This window comes from Agelaius tricolor, unplaced genomic scaffold, assembly GCF_023055355.1.
Source record: "Agelaius tricolor isolate 1412-34295 unplaced genomic scaffold, bAgeTri1.0.p SCAF_2, whole genome shotgun sequence".
Classification (NCBI taxonomy): Eukaryota; Metazoa; Chordata; class Aves; order Passeriformes; family Icteridae; genus Agelaius; species Agelaius tricolor.
Genome location: NW_027269262.1, coordinates 43968546 through 43982459, shown reverse-complemented (window position 1 = coordinate 43982459; position 13914 = coordinate 43968546).

Here is a 13914-nt window from a genome sequence, read left to right as displayed (position 1 = left end):
CCTGTGTGACATGCAAGTAGTGAGATGGATTGGAAAGCAGAGTGTGTAATTACACTGGGCTTGGCTGGGCCAACTCCTTTCAAACTGGAAAACTGGCTGGGCACTGGATCACTGGATAACACTGGTGCTCTGAGCACTCTTCATAGATATCTGTTTCTTTACTCTTTGTAGGTTAACAAAGGAGTAAAAGCCCCTCAGCTGACAGGTAAAATGAGCACTGGTGAATTTTAGTGCTAATCCTCCCATATCTTATCTTTTTCTATGGTTATTCAAGACGGCAATGTCTTTTTACAGTTTTCTCCTCAAATAGAGAGATCTCCTGTGAACCTTGGAAGAAATTATGTGGGCCTTGGTGCAGGGGAAAAGAGGTATCATAGCTTCAGGGATTACAAATGGGAGACTGGTAATGGAATTGGTCTGCCCCAAAGCAAATGTTTACCTTTTGGGCACCTACAGCAGACAGCAGTTATCCAGGCACTAGTCACCCACAGAAGCAATCACTTTCTAGAGCACAGACCACGTTTTTCTGGATGGCCCCCTCCGTCTGAGATGACTCACAAGTCAGCTGCCCACATGGGGACTGACAAATCCCACCCTTTCCACTGCTGACTCCAACACATATTCCAGACACACACATAGAAGTCATGCACGCTGACTCTCTCTCAGAAATGTGCAAACTCTCCCTTGCAGAGATCCTTGCAGAGAGGAACTGGGGACAATGTAACTTTTTGGTTTGTCCTCCAGCCATTTGGTGTTGAATATCCCTCTTGTCCACACTCTAACACCCTGGGGAGAAAACATATCAGTCAATGAAGGCAGTTAAATGTGAGAGGGAGGGAAGGTTGTTTGACAGAGACCAGCATGCTTTCCCCACCAAAATATGCCTTAGCTGCTGGTGCTGTTCAGAGCTGATCCACTTCTGCAAATCTGAGGCACCCTCTCATGGCTGCTTGCCCCATTCAAATGATGATCCAGGATAATCAGGCTTTCTGAAGGATTTGTCTCCCTCGTTGGAAAGCATAAGTATGAAGCCAGAAACTATCAGCACCTATGTGGGGGGTCCCAAAGTACTAAGGATTCATGCTGGTTCAGATTGTGTTACCCTGAATCTGGTAACTGCAGTGGGAACATATTCAGTTTCTTGGGGTAAGATTGAACTATTTTTTATTATTGAAAGAGTGATGCAGTTGCTCATTCCTTCTGTTTTCATAGTAAGCAGTAAATTTTGAGTGAACAGATATATGTGTGTGAGAGATGTTATTCTTGTTCAACAATTAAGAGGAGGCAGCAGGCAGATATACAGACAACCCCCTCAATTTGCTGTCTTCACTATCAGAACCAGGCTCTGATGCTGGCAATTGATGTAACAAACAGACTGGAGCTGAGACAGAAGAGAACAACAACAAAAAAATCACAGCTCCAGGCTCTTTGAATAACACCTAGACTAGTGACTTGTGCTCTCTTACTCTCAGTAGGATTTGGATTTAAAGAGTTATTACACTGAACTGAAATTATGTGAAAAAGAGAAGTTTTCAAATTTAAGATCTGCAGGACCTTTCTTAATCATATGGCAAGGTGTTCTCCCTCAGAGAAGAAGTAAGTTATAGGTTGCATCAAGGCCAATAATTCTAGTCTGACCTTTCCCTCACTTTCCCAGGATAATTTCGGTTGTCTGTGACTTTTTGGGTGCTGTGCCCAGACCTTATCCAGACAAGGAGTCAGGATTCAGCAAGTGTTTGCCCTGGGATCTGAGAGTGTGAAGTACTCTTGGATCCCACAGTCTAGACATAGCTCCAGGGAAGATTTCCTTTCCACTTGTTTTTGGGTTGGTTTGTTTGATTTTTTGTTTGCTCCCCTTCTTTTTTTTTTTTTTTTTTGGTATGTTTTAAACTCAGAGTTGAATTACTGCAAGTTATGTGAGCACTGCTGCTTGATTTAAGTGGCCAGTTTGGGACAATGTGGTGTCTCGATCTCACAGCGATCAATGAAGGAGAATACACTTAGAACTCACCCTCATTTCACACTAATTGTAAGCAAGGATAATTTTGCCCTTAGATTCAGGTCAAACTGTGAGGTCTGGGGGTGTTTCTCTCATAGCTGTGTCATGCAGGAGTTTGAATGTATTCAGGGATCCATTCTTTTTGAAACCAACACCTTCTCATTCAGCTTATTGCCCCAGTATTATAATAGGAGCTCCTGTGATTTGTTAATGTGCAAGTTACTAAAACACTGGCAGCTCTTTTTCTCAGTGCATGTTTAGTGTGGGCAGATAAAGCCAAGCCATGGCAAGCAGCAAATCTGAGGAGGATTCTTCATTACCATTTTGTTACCTTACTTATCTGAAGAATAATATAGAACATGCTGCTTTTGCATGATGAAGAGAAAACGGTGTAAGAACCTGACAGCTGTAGTTTAGAAATAGCCCTTTAAAAACAAAACGAGCAATCTGACAACATGATTTTTGGCAGGTTCTATACACAGCCCTCTGATCAGCTTCATGCATTGAGTTATGCATCATACATGGTAAAAATATCTAGATGTGCTTTCCTCGTTTGTGTTCCCAGACAGCTGGAGGCTGGATAATAGTACGGCTTTAAATACAATAGTAACTCCCAGCAGTGCCAACATTAATTTTTCTTCCTCATAGCACAGGGCTTTGAGTGCCTAAATGTTTAAAAACATTTATCTTTTGGATGGAATAAAAAGTGATCCCTTTTAAGTAGCACTGACTGTTGTGTTCTCCAAGCAGAATAAACAGCCAAGATCTTCTGGCACAGGAGACTGAAAGTAAATTTGATCTTTGGTGTAATATTATTAACAAGTAAAAGCTTATTTTGCTGTTTATTTATAATAGATAGTGGCATCTTAATACACAGATGGCAAAGTGTGACTAAATAATTAAAACCTCCCATTGATATAGATGCATAGATAGAGCTGATGACAGAGCTCTTAGATCTAGAGTAGGGTTCCTCCTTAAAATCTCATCTTCCACCTTTTACTTATTCTTCTTTTAAAATCTTTTACATATTTACACTGTGTGAGCAAGGGCACATTTCTCTGTTATGTGTGCAGTGGCTGAGGAGAATCAGCCAGTATCATTACAAAATGCTTCCCAAAGCATCTCACAGCTACATCAAAGCATATTTAGCAGTCTAAAAAATCAATAGCTTTAAAAAAACACATTGGAAAACCTACATCTTCCTCAAGGATTTTTATTTTATCAGAAAGGCAGTAAGGTTATATTATAACCTCTTAGACTTGTACTAATACCAGGAAAACTGACATGGATATCAATGCTGTGTTCTTTGAGGAGAAAAAGATGACTTGAGCATAACTATTTTTCACTTAGATTTCAAATCCTAGATAAAGGCAAAAGCTTTCAGAACTGTAGGGTGTCTTTGCAACATAAGGTGTTTCTTATCATTAAGATTGGTCTATGCAAGGCAACTTTTCACAGTTTTCTCAGTTTGAAATATGTAAAGCATAAGTCAGCATTGGGGAAATAATAACTAAGTATTATTAATTTTATGACAAAATTTTGGGCTTGGATAACAGGATTTTTCTTGTCTGCTACTGCAGAGAAGAGCCAGAAGTGGGGAAAGCAACTGGAGGACTGCTTTGCACAAGGGTCTGCTTCCCCAGTCACTTGACCCATGCCCAGCTGGAGGATTGAAGGGATCATGGACTGAAACAGCAAAAGAAAGAGGGATCTTCACAATGGTAACCATTATGGAACAGTTTGTGCTTCCTCAGACCTCAGTCTGGGGTACTGCAGCAGCCCATGGCCAGGTGGATGTAAGATTTTCTTCCATATGTCCTGTCCTGGCTTCCCTCCTGTCCTTGGGCATGGGTAGGAGCTGCTTTGTCTCAGCTCATTCCCAGCCGGGTTAGCTGGGGGACTAGTATATTTCTCTACCCAAACAGAGAAACCATGGTTTGGCCAGAAGACCTTCTGGAAGTGTCCAAAGACACTTGCCTCTTCCAGCCTGGCTTTGTAGGGAGCAGCAATGTGGAGTTAGGGTGGATACTGGGGGAAGTGCTCTGATGGTGAAGGCTCAGTGCTAATGTTACCACAATCACTTCCGAAATCCATGGTTTTGCCACTGCTATGCAGGCTCCTTTGCAGGAAATTTGTCTTTGTGTTTATTGAGAGGCACTTAGGGTTTTTATGGAATGAAGGGATTTACTCCTCTGGCTTCTTCTTAGCCTTTGGATCTACCAGTCAGTCTTGCACTTAGAAGCACGTGCTCTCTTGATGAGTGAGAAGAATATTCTTTGACCTAGAGAGACCTTCAATCCTTATGCCCACAGCTTTTATTACATCTTCAGCAGCTGGTACAAGAGTCTGAGCTGCAGCATCATGAGGTGCAAGTGACAGGCTTTGTGAGTGGGCATTAGAAATGCTGTGTTTGTTATTTATAAGTTAATGGCACTGTTTTCATAAATAATGTATGGATGACTGGTTGCTTAGCAGAAACATGGCCCAGAAGCCAGACCTATAAATAAGACAAAGTTACAAAGAGTAGTTCTATTTCTGTGGATAAAGCAATGTGTTTTTCAGTGAACTCAGTTGCAAAGTACATCTGCATGGAGTACTTTTCCATATTTTGTTGGAGATTAAAACGCCCTGGTGGTCTGTTTTTTTTCAATATAGAACAAACACACGCATTGTGTGGTCCACACATAAGCCCAAAATTACCTGAATATAAATCAAAACCTACTTTTTTTTTTTGGCTTTTGAATGCAAGCAGTATTCTCCTGTCAGTTACCTGAGTCAACATTTTTCAGTTTAATATTGTATGTTAGAATTTTATATCATGTAATGTAGTCTTCGTTTCCAAGAAGCCTAAGTCAAAAGTCTTAGTAAAGCAAAGGAATAGACAAGAAAAAGCTCAATGGAAACAAATTATTTCACTATTTCATTCTTTCTGCTTTCATTTATAATTTCTACAGGTAGGTTCAGTGGCAGATTTCTAAAAATCTCCTTTAAAAGCTGTTCTGTTCATGCCCTGTAATGCTTTTCAGAAGTGCTTCAGTATGAGAGGACCAACGAACATACAAATATTTTTGCTTTCTGTCTTTCAGGTAGTCTTAGAAGCAGCTTTCATACCAACACGTTTTTTAGAAAATACCTAAGACACGAATCTGAACCACTTTAGACAACTCTAAGCTGCTCATAGACAAACACTACAATATGTCTTTGTGGTGTAAACTTTGATAACTGCCTCTCAATATAGCCGGCAAGGTGACATGAGGCTAGTGATTGACTGTGGCCTTCTTGAATTTTGATATACTGGTATTTCTGTTAGTAGATGGATTTATTCAAATAGCATTATCAATAGATTGGGCATGAGTGATAAAGATGTGTTATTATGGTCAGGATTCAGAAACTTGCAGCCATTGCTTAGACAAGTCATCCAAAATTTGTATAGGACTTTTGCTGTTTTTTTTTTTTAAGCTGCAGGTTTAAACCTAGATATTATTTATAACACAACAAGTTTTTTTCTTGATGAAAGAAAATGTGGGCAATTGTTAGTTCTAGGTGTCTATACACAGAGAAAAATTTGTATATGAGAAAAAAATAAAAGAGATTTGTATATGAGAAAAGAGTTAAAAGGTCAACCATTAGGCTTTATTTATAATAAGAGATAAGATTTCACACATACATTGCAAGGAAATAAGACATACTTGGAGTCTGTGTGTAAGACATTCCTCTCTCTCTCTCTCTCTTCCTCCCTGGCTCCACTGGCAAATTTGAAAACAATTCGACGTGGTTGACTTTCAGTTCCATATGTTTGTATGACTGGCTAAGGAGATCCTGCTGCGATCCTCTCTGTTGGAACACTTAAGAAAAAAGAAGCCTTGGGAGGATGGGATACACGGGGAAGCATTTACACTTCAACCAACATGTGGGAGCCCTGGTCAGAGCAAGGAGGCTCATAGTTTCTTCCCACTGTGACCAAAGTCCTCTAAAGTGTCCAAACACAAGGAAAAGGAGAGCTTCAATTCCTTGTATCAAGGAAATGATCCCAAATATACATACTATTTTTGTTGGAAGTGGTTGTTCTGTAAGAGAGTACAATAAGTGGTTTTTTTACAGACTATCAGTCCTTTTGAGGTAAGAATCTCTCATCAAAACTGAAACCCCAAACCCCTGAGGACCGTATCTCCATTTGGCACCTGTTATTTTTGCAGTTAAATTCTTCAATTCTTTCTGTCTTTTTTTCTTAGGGCCCCAAGTAGGTAAGTTGGACTTGCCAATGGTGCCTATTTACTACTACACCTATTTACATATTCATTTTTTTAAAGTATCACACCTTCATTTGTCTGAAGTTTTTGACTTTCAGTTTTTTGACTAAGTGGAAGTAGCTCATCAGACTTTTATTGCTCCTTTGCTGCCATTTTTGAGCTGTGGCAGAGGATGGCTGAGGTGAGTTCACAGCAACAGCCTCCTCTGATGGGAAGGTTTTGGAGAGACAACAGGGAGAATAAGCAATTACCACTTTAAATCTTGTCAGCCATTAACTGGTGGCCAGAGGGGCTGAAAGACCCTAAAGGCATTTGGAACCACATTGTAAGTAAAATAATGACTTTACAATGAAAATAGAGAATATTCCAGTACTTGCACACTTCTGGAAGAATTTCCTTCAGATGCAGAAGAAAAACAGTTCCACCTACCCTGAACTTCCTGAAGAAACCTCTGCTTCTTAGGCTCCTGTGAACTTTTATCACAAGGAGTCATAGCAAACTCAGCATAAAAACATTTAAATATTCCCCTCTGTCATGGCTGAGACACCATATTCAAGGGGAAAAATACACCTGGCCATTTCTCCTAGACTACTAAGGCCTTGCTTCTTCTCTCTAGACCTCTCAGTGTGTCTTTAGAGTGAATACCTGTTAATGGATATGGAGCATTAGCATAACTTTTAATAAGGTATCAGATCATTGCAGTGCTAGAAAATCTTCCTTGGAGACCCCTGTCTGGGACAATGTATCTCTGGATTCCTCAAAGTGAATCCTCTGGGGGAAAAAAGGCAGAGCCTTTTGTTTTATTCTTTATGAAGAAAGCCCTTAGAAGATTCGATTTATCATTTTAGGATTAGTTCTGGCTTGTGAACACCTCTTACCATTTTTTCCCCTGAATTCATATGACCTAAGCCTAAACCTATTTAATTCTAAAGGTAGAATCTTTATTTTATAGTTTTTACTGAGAACATTACAGTAGATGTGATGTATCTGACTGAATTAATAGTTTTCAGATTTACAGAAGTCTGTTTTGAAAGACCAGGGAAGAAGCATGAGCAAACTACTACAGTTGTTTAATTATAAGTTAACCAGTTGCAACCACTAGAAGAAACTTATGTTTCCAGGGTCTCATCCATGTTGGTTCAGATGCAGAACCATCTTTCACAGAATGTGAAAGAAACAGGATTGTGAGGCTGAATCATTATTGTGACAAAAGGGTCATTACTTTCATTAATTGAATTGAATTATCAATTTCCTCACTGATATTCAGGACATTTTAGTAGCTTGGCCATTTCTTCCCTGCTCACACCTCAATATAAAAGTGATGAAACCAGAGGTTGAGCTTAAAGCACTGCAAATAAAAGTCTGAGGGTAAAATTTGCAGGCAGGGAACAAAAGGATATGACAGAAAAGGGTCTAAAAGAGAAGTCTCAGATGCTTTGATGTGATCCCTCCTTATGCTCAAACACCTCTGGGATTTTGTGAGGGGTTGGTTGATTGGCTTCTTTTTTGTTAAAAGATTCAGTAAATAATATTTCTCCATACAGTTTTATTCATGAGCAGCTCCTCATTTGGTATCTGATTTTCAAATTATGTTGGGCAGATTTCCTAAACTCACATGCTGCATTGTACTTCCTGGTAGAAGGGGAGTAACTCATACAGTTTCCAAGTGGGAATGCTCATATCGGTAACTGAGATTACTCCTTGAAATATCCTTTTTCAAAAAATCCTGCTGCTCCAGACTTGTTCTTTGGACTATTTCCCAAAGAGTTAACAATGTATGTCCAGAAAGGTAAATGAAACACTTTTTTGGAAGGGTGTTTTCAGAAAAGATTTACAATAGTCCCTCTCTGCTCCCTGCAGTGGTCTAACATTTCACCTTGACAGTGTTGTTTTGGGAAGAAAATAAAACCAAGGCTCTTTGTAAGGTGTAGGTTTCCCTTGCAGATTAACCTGGTGCTTACCCATGGGCACAGGACTCAGTTCTGGTACTTCTCAGATTACTTAAGCCAAAACTCACAGTAAATGACCCAGAATTTTTTCTCTGTGGTGTGACTACCCTGAACTGAGGATTACTCTGGACACAGCATTGTTGAGACTCTGAAGTGTCCCCTGCACAACAGTCCCAAAATATCAGCCCTCCATAAATATCTCAGGATAGAGAGTCACATGAGGGCATAATCTGTTTTGATATAAGAAATTAAAACCTATCCTTTACAACAGCCACAAGCTCTGTGAACTACAGGAAGATTCTTGATGTAGGTTAAGGCTACTATTTTGGGCAGAAATCTCAAAATATTGAAGTTATGTCTGTAAAGAAGACAAAAGATGAAAAAGTAAAGAATCCTGTATCTGAAGCATTGATATTTGTGCAGTTGGATGGGTTATACTGAAGGGATTGAAGAGAAGCATTGGGCTTAGCTGCTTGTTTTTACTATTTTGCATGAAAACAGTAAAGTAAAAAGATAATGGGAAACTCTGCTAACTGTGCATTTACAAAAAGTTTACAGTTAGTATTGTGTCTCCCATTCCTTGATTCTGCAAAATACTTTTTTCCAAATTTCTTTATACCTTAATACCTTAAAATAAGAAGTACTAGTCAATTCTATTATCTGACAAATAGCACAGATTCCTATTGTTATTAAAGTTACCCAGCTGGAATAACAATGCCCCACTGCTTGCCAAATCAACACCATCACAGCTCAGAGAGATAAAATTGTAACTGAATACTCTCACATGCACAATGAAACTGTCCTGAAATGCTCCCTGCTCACAGCAAGTTGGGTAAAAGTTACTTCAGTCTTAGTAGTCGATGTTAAATTTTCTGCTTCTATCGTTGTTTTCTCAGTCCTTACTTCTTTCCCTTGGAGGTTTGTCTAATGCATTTGTCTCTTTGGGTACATCATAAAAATTTACAAAATTCCTTAATAAAGAATTGCTTTCATGCTACCAAGTGATTTGACTTGATATTAGGGCAACCAGTCCTCAAACACTAGCCCATGGCATTTTGATTTATGCATCCCATAGGCTGTAATCAACCTGTTGCACATGGTAGCACTGGAATGCTGCCCCTTTTTAGAAGAAATAACTTCACCCATGGAAAGCCATTAGGTCTATGGCAGATCAGAGGCAGAAACAGGGAGGACAAAGCTTACTGGAAAGGTACCGACAGAAAAGGTCTCCACTTTTTCTTTCCCTTGAAAATGCTTTTGAAAGCCCATAAAATTGTGTGGTGCATGCCAAATGACCTGTGAAATAACCATCCACAGCTGTGGCTGTAAGAAAAATTACGTACCACTGCTGGCACTCATATTGACCTGATAAAACCTTTTTAATGTGAAATCATCAGGCCTTTGAAAAGATGAACCCATGCATCAGGAAAGAGCACGACACAAATTTTGGAGGAGCAAAGGACCACTGCCACCAACAGCAGCATCTATTGAACATAAGGAATATAGGATAGATTTCTGGGCATGCATCTGAAATTGCAGATGATCTGCTTTGGAGATTAGTCTGGCACATCAACAGAAAGTCACATGCACAATACAGAAACTCCCTTGCTGGAAGAAAGTGTGTATAGCAAATCTGATCCAACTTATTCTGTGGAGGGGACTGAATTATCATTTAAATTGTGAGTTAGTAGATCCTAATGTGTGTTTAGGTCTCATTTATACCCCTTTTTATAGCAGAAGCTCAAGATGTAAATTGAAGGCTTATGGCAAGGCTGAATTGTGGAGGCTGTTTACTTGCTGAACCTCTTTTTGCTTGCTCATTGTGCCAGAACTGTGATGGGGAGACAGTATCCCTTGAGAGGAGAGATAACATTTTTGATTTTGATTTTTTTCTCCTTTTTTCTTTCTCTCTGCTTTTCCATTGTCTTTTTGATCTCCTTTGTGCAGCTTTCCCAGTCAGCAGTAACAGGTACCAGGCTCCATGGCTGTTACGTTGATGAAATCAATGCCATCATCTGACACCAATCAGCTACATCAATGATAAAGGTGAGTTTTTGACATCTTGTTGTCTGAGGTTCATGTTTCTAGCCTGAGGGCATGAGCAGAAAAATGGAGGAATTTTAGTTGATCTGCTGGCCTCAGCTTATTATTTGTTTGCTTCAAGAAAGTTATCTTTGTGGAAAGCTTTTTTTTTTTAACTCTTCTAAAGCATGGACTGCTAGATTCTGCATTACATTAAACATGCCTAGCATGTCACACACAAGCACAGCACATGGTTCTACTTATTAACCTTATTAATAGAGGAAAGTGAAATACAAACCCTGTGTACAACACCCACTCAGATGGCCACCCTCAGACGAATCCCCTGCCAGGCTGTTACCAAGCACCTCTCAACTGTTTGTCCTAGCAATGCATGACTGGGACTTTTTGATTTCCAGGCTTAAAACTAGAAATTGGTAGATAATGTTTTCCTATATGTGTTATTTATCTGGGAGCTGCCTTTGTTCAGATGTCTTTTGTTTTTGCCAGGGCATTTACCAGCTGGCAGAATCTCTACTTGCTTGCTGTTTGAAAGATAGTAATACATGGTTTATAAACTCCCCAAACTGAATAAAGCTCATAATGGTAGGCTTCCTGTGTAGTGAGACAGAAGAGAATGGCAGAGATGCACAGACATCAACCTTTCTTCCTGTTGCCTGCCTGTGACTTGCAGAATCCCAGCTATGAACTGGGATTCAAACCAGAATTTGGAGGCCAATAGACTAGAAAGATTAGCAGGTCCAGTTTTGCCTTTCAGATCATGGGATGATAACTTTTCAGGGGTTTGTCTAGGAAACAGAGCATCTTCCCTTTATTTGGATTTCAGGAAAGGGGTAGCTATGGACCAGAGAGGACTCTCTTATCTCTGTAACAGTGTAGAAAGTGATAAAGAAAGTAGCCCCATGCATCTGCCTGTCTCAAACAAGTCTCCTCTCTCACCTACTGTCTCCCAAAAAGCATGGCTCTAGGGATTCTATCCCCTGTCATCCTTGCTCTAGAGGGCAGATCTTGGAGGCCAGCCCCAGGAGCACATTGCCCTTTCTGATGTTCTTGCTCCTTGAGAATGACTTCTCTGGGGACAAAATAAAGCAGCATAGCAGGTGTTCTTTCGTTGCAGTATCCATGGTAAGCCCTGAAGTATTCTGAAGCACACATACAGAAGGCCTTAGTGATTGCTACAGCACAGTTGCACAGAGGTCGAAATGCTTTCTCCATGCTTTGAGTTTGATGACAGTAGAGTTTTGGATAGACACCAATAATTTCCAGTCCTTGCAGGCCATCTACCAAAGCAAGTTTACATATCAGCTCAGCTGGATTCAGTTGCCTGTGAAGCAGAAATCCTGTGTAGCCCTCATTACATCACTGGAGTGAAGTGATTGTAAGCAAAATCAGAGTACTGTTTTTTTAATCTGTTTTTCTTTTGACTGAGTCTTACATTAATTTAAAGGCAAGTTATCTTGCTGGAAAGAAATTGTTGGGTGCTCTTTTCTGGTACTTTTTTCTTGTTCTTTTTTCCCTCACCTCCTAAATTGGTATAATTTTTAAGTGTCTAGTCCTGGGAAATGGTGAAATACAGGAATATAGGAATACAGTCTGTCCTAAACACATGTGAGTAAATAATGACCAGACAATTCTCACATCCAAAGAATACTCTGAACTAGGTTGGTTTGCACCTTACATAGTCCACAGCTCACGGTTTCAGGTATCAACATGAAGCTGTTTCACCTCTGCTGCTGACCTTCCCAGTGCTGGCCATGATGGAGCTCTTTGGAAATCATCAAGTCCACCTCAGACTAAGCCACTCTCCATTGCAGAGAAATCTCCATTAGCAGCTTTGGAAGTATCTGTATGCATGTGATATGCAGTGTAGCATCCCTGTTGCTGTCACTCTGCTGTATCACCTTGCCTGGTGCTGTGTGGTTGTTAAAAGCACTGAAGATTCCAGATCTGGTCAGGATGGGTTTTGAAACCACTTTTGCTTGATATAAAGGGAAGTTACTGCTGCCATCCTAATTTCTCCATGGTCATGGGTCAAACTGCTGACAGTTTGTGTTCTCCCTCCCAAACCAACTCTCTATTGCTTCATAAGGTCTGTAAAAAAACAGTAAGTGAAGGACACTTAACACAAATCATCCTATTTCTCATCAGATGTATATAAGCTCTGCCTGGGCTCATTTTATTCTGAGAGTTGTCATTTTATAATATTGCTAAATAAGATACAGACTGGGAGCCTAGCATGTGCTTCTCCCCCACTCCACACTGTGTTGAGGGCAGGGCAGGACTTAGCAGGACCAAGCTGGGTGGACACTCCCTTTGGAGAGGAGTCCTTGTCCAGGTACTGCTTGTACCTTCACCTACTGGCAGCTGAAAGCAAAATCACAGTTTCCTTCTGACAGGAAAGTTCTTTGAGAAGCACTAAGAGTTGTATAGAAAATCCAACTGCTCCTTGCCATCAAGCAGCACATCCAATTTCATTGAAAATTTGCTGGATTATTGCCAGAAAGACTGGCCAAATTGTCAGATTCCTGGTTCATGGGAAATTCTGACATTTGGTTTTGTTCTGATTTGGAACAAACCCAGTTATTTTGAAATTACCCACAAAAGAGAAGTTTATAGGGAAAAAAATAGGAATAGGAAACAATGACGCATGGTATTTCCAAAATAAAATACTCTCCCCAGGATATGCTTCTTTCCAGCCTTGCTGCTGCTTCTGACAGAGCAGCACGATGAGCCAAGGCTGGGGATGGGAGCCTATACTTTGGGACTGCTGACTCCAGGCAGGTCTCCCAGCACTACCAGACTGCCTGTTTGGAAGCAGCAAGCCCACAATCCCTGTGTCCCAAGCAGACCACCAGGTTCACTGGCAGGAAGCCAGGCAGTTTTCCAGTGGAAAACTACGTGTGGTTGGATGTTGGTTAATTGAAATGTTTTATGTTTTAACATGAAATTTGCTGGCTCTCACAAATCAGTGTTTTCCAGTGCAATGATGTGCCGTCAGAAATCTCATGATCAGCTCTAATTGCCACTTTGATGGCCAAAATCTTTGTTGACCAGAGTCTCATAACTTTCTGGCAATCACTAAATACCTTTTCATAAACACAAACAAAAAAGCATATTCTGTTTTGTGCTCAACAACTGTGAAATTTGCAAGATTGTTTCTGGGCAGGGATATTATTAAGACAATTCCTGCCTTCAGGGCAGCAATGCTGGGGACACACATGTCCCTCTTTCAACCTTATCACCACTGCATCAGCTTAAAACCACTTGAGAAGCATCGTGTTCCTACTTCTGAGGAGAAGACAATGGCCTCATTGCCCAATGAGGCATGTTGTCCAAGTCTAATTAGAAACAGGAACTCACTCACTAGAGCACTATTTATTCTTATTCTTACAGCGCAAGATTTCAAAAGTCTTTTTCATTGTTTTTATTATTATAATAGAGAAGGCTGTTTATTGATTTTTCTACTATTTGAGTGTTTGTATACACTGACTTCCCGCTTCTAATGAAACAGAGCCTCCTAAAACAATAATAAAAAATAATAATAACCTCACTCGAGAGTGAAATAACTGTGGCTAGAACCATAGTGCAGTGAAAATTTTCCCCTCTTCTGAATGTGCTGCCAGGGACTTTCTGTGGTCTCACAGGCCCCATGGTCTCCATGGCAGGGAGAGGATTT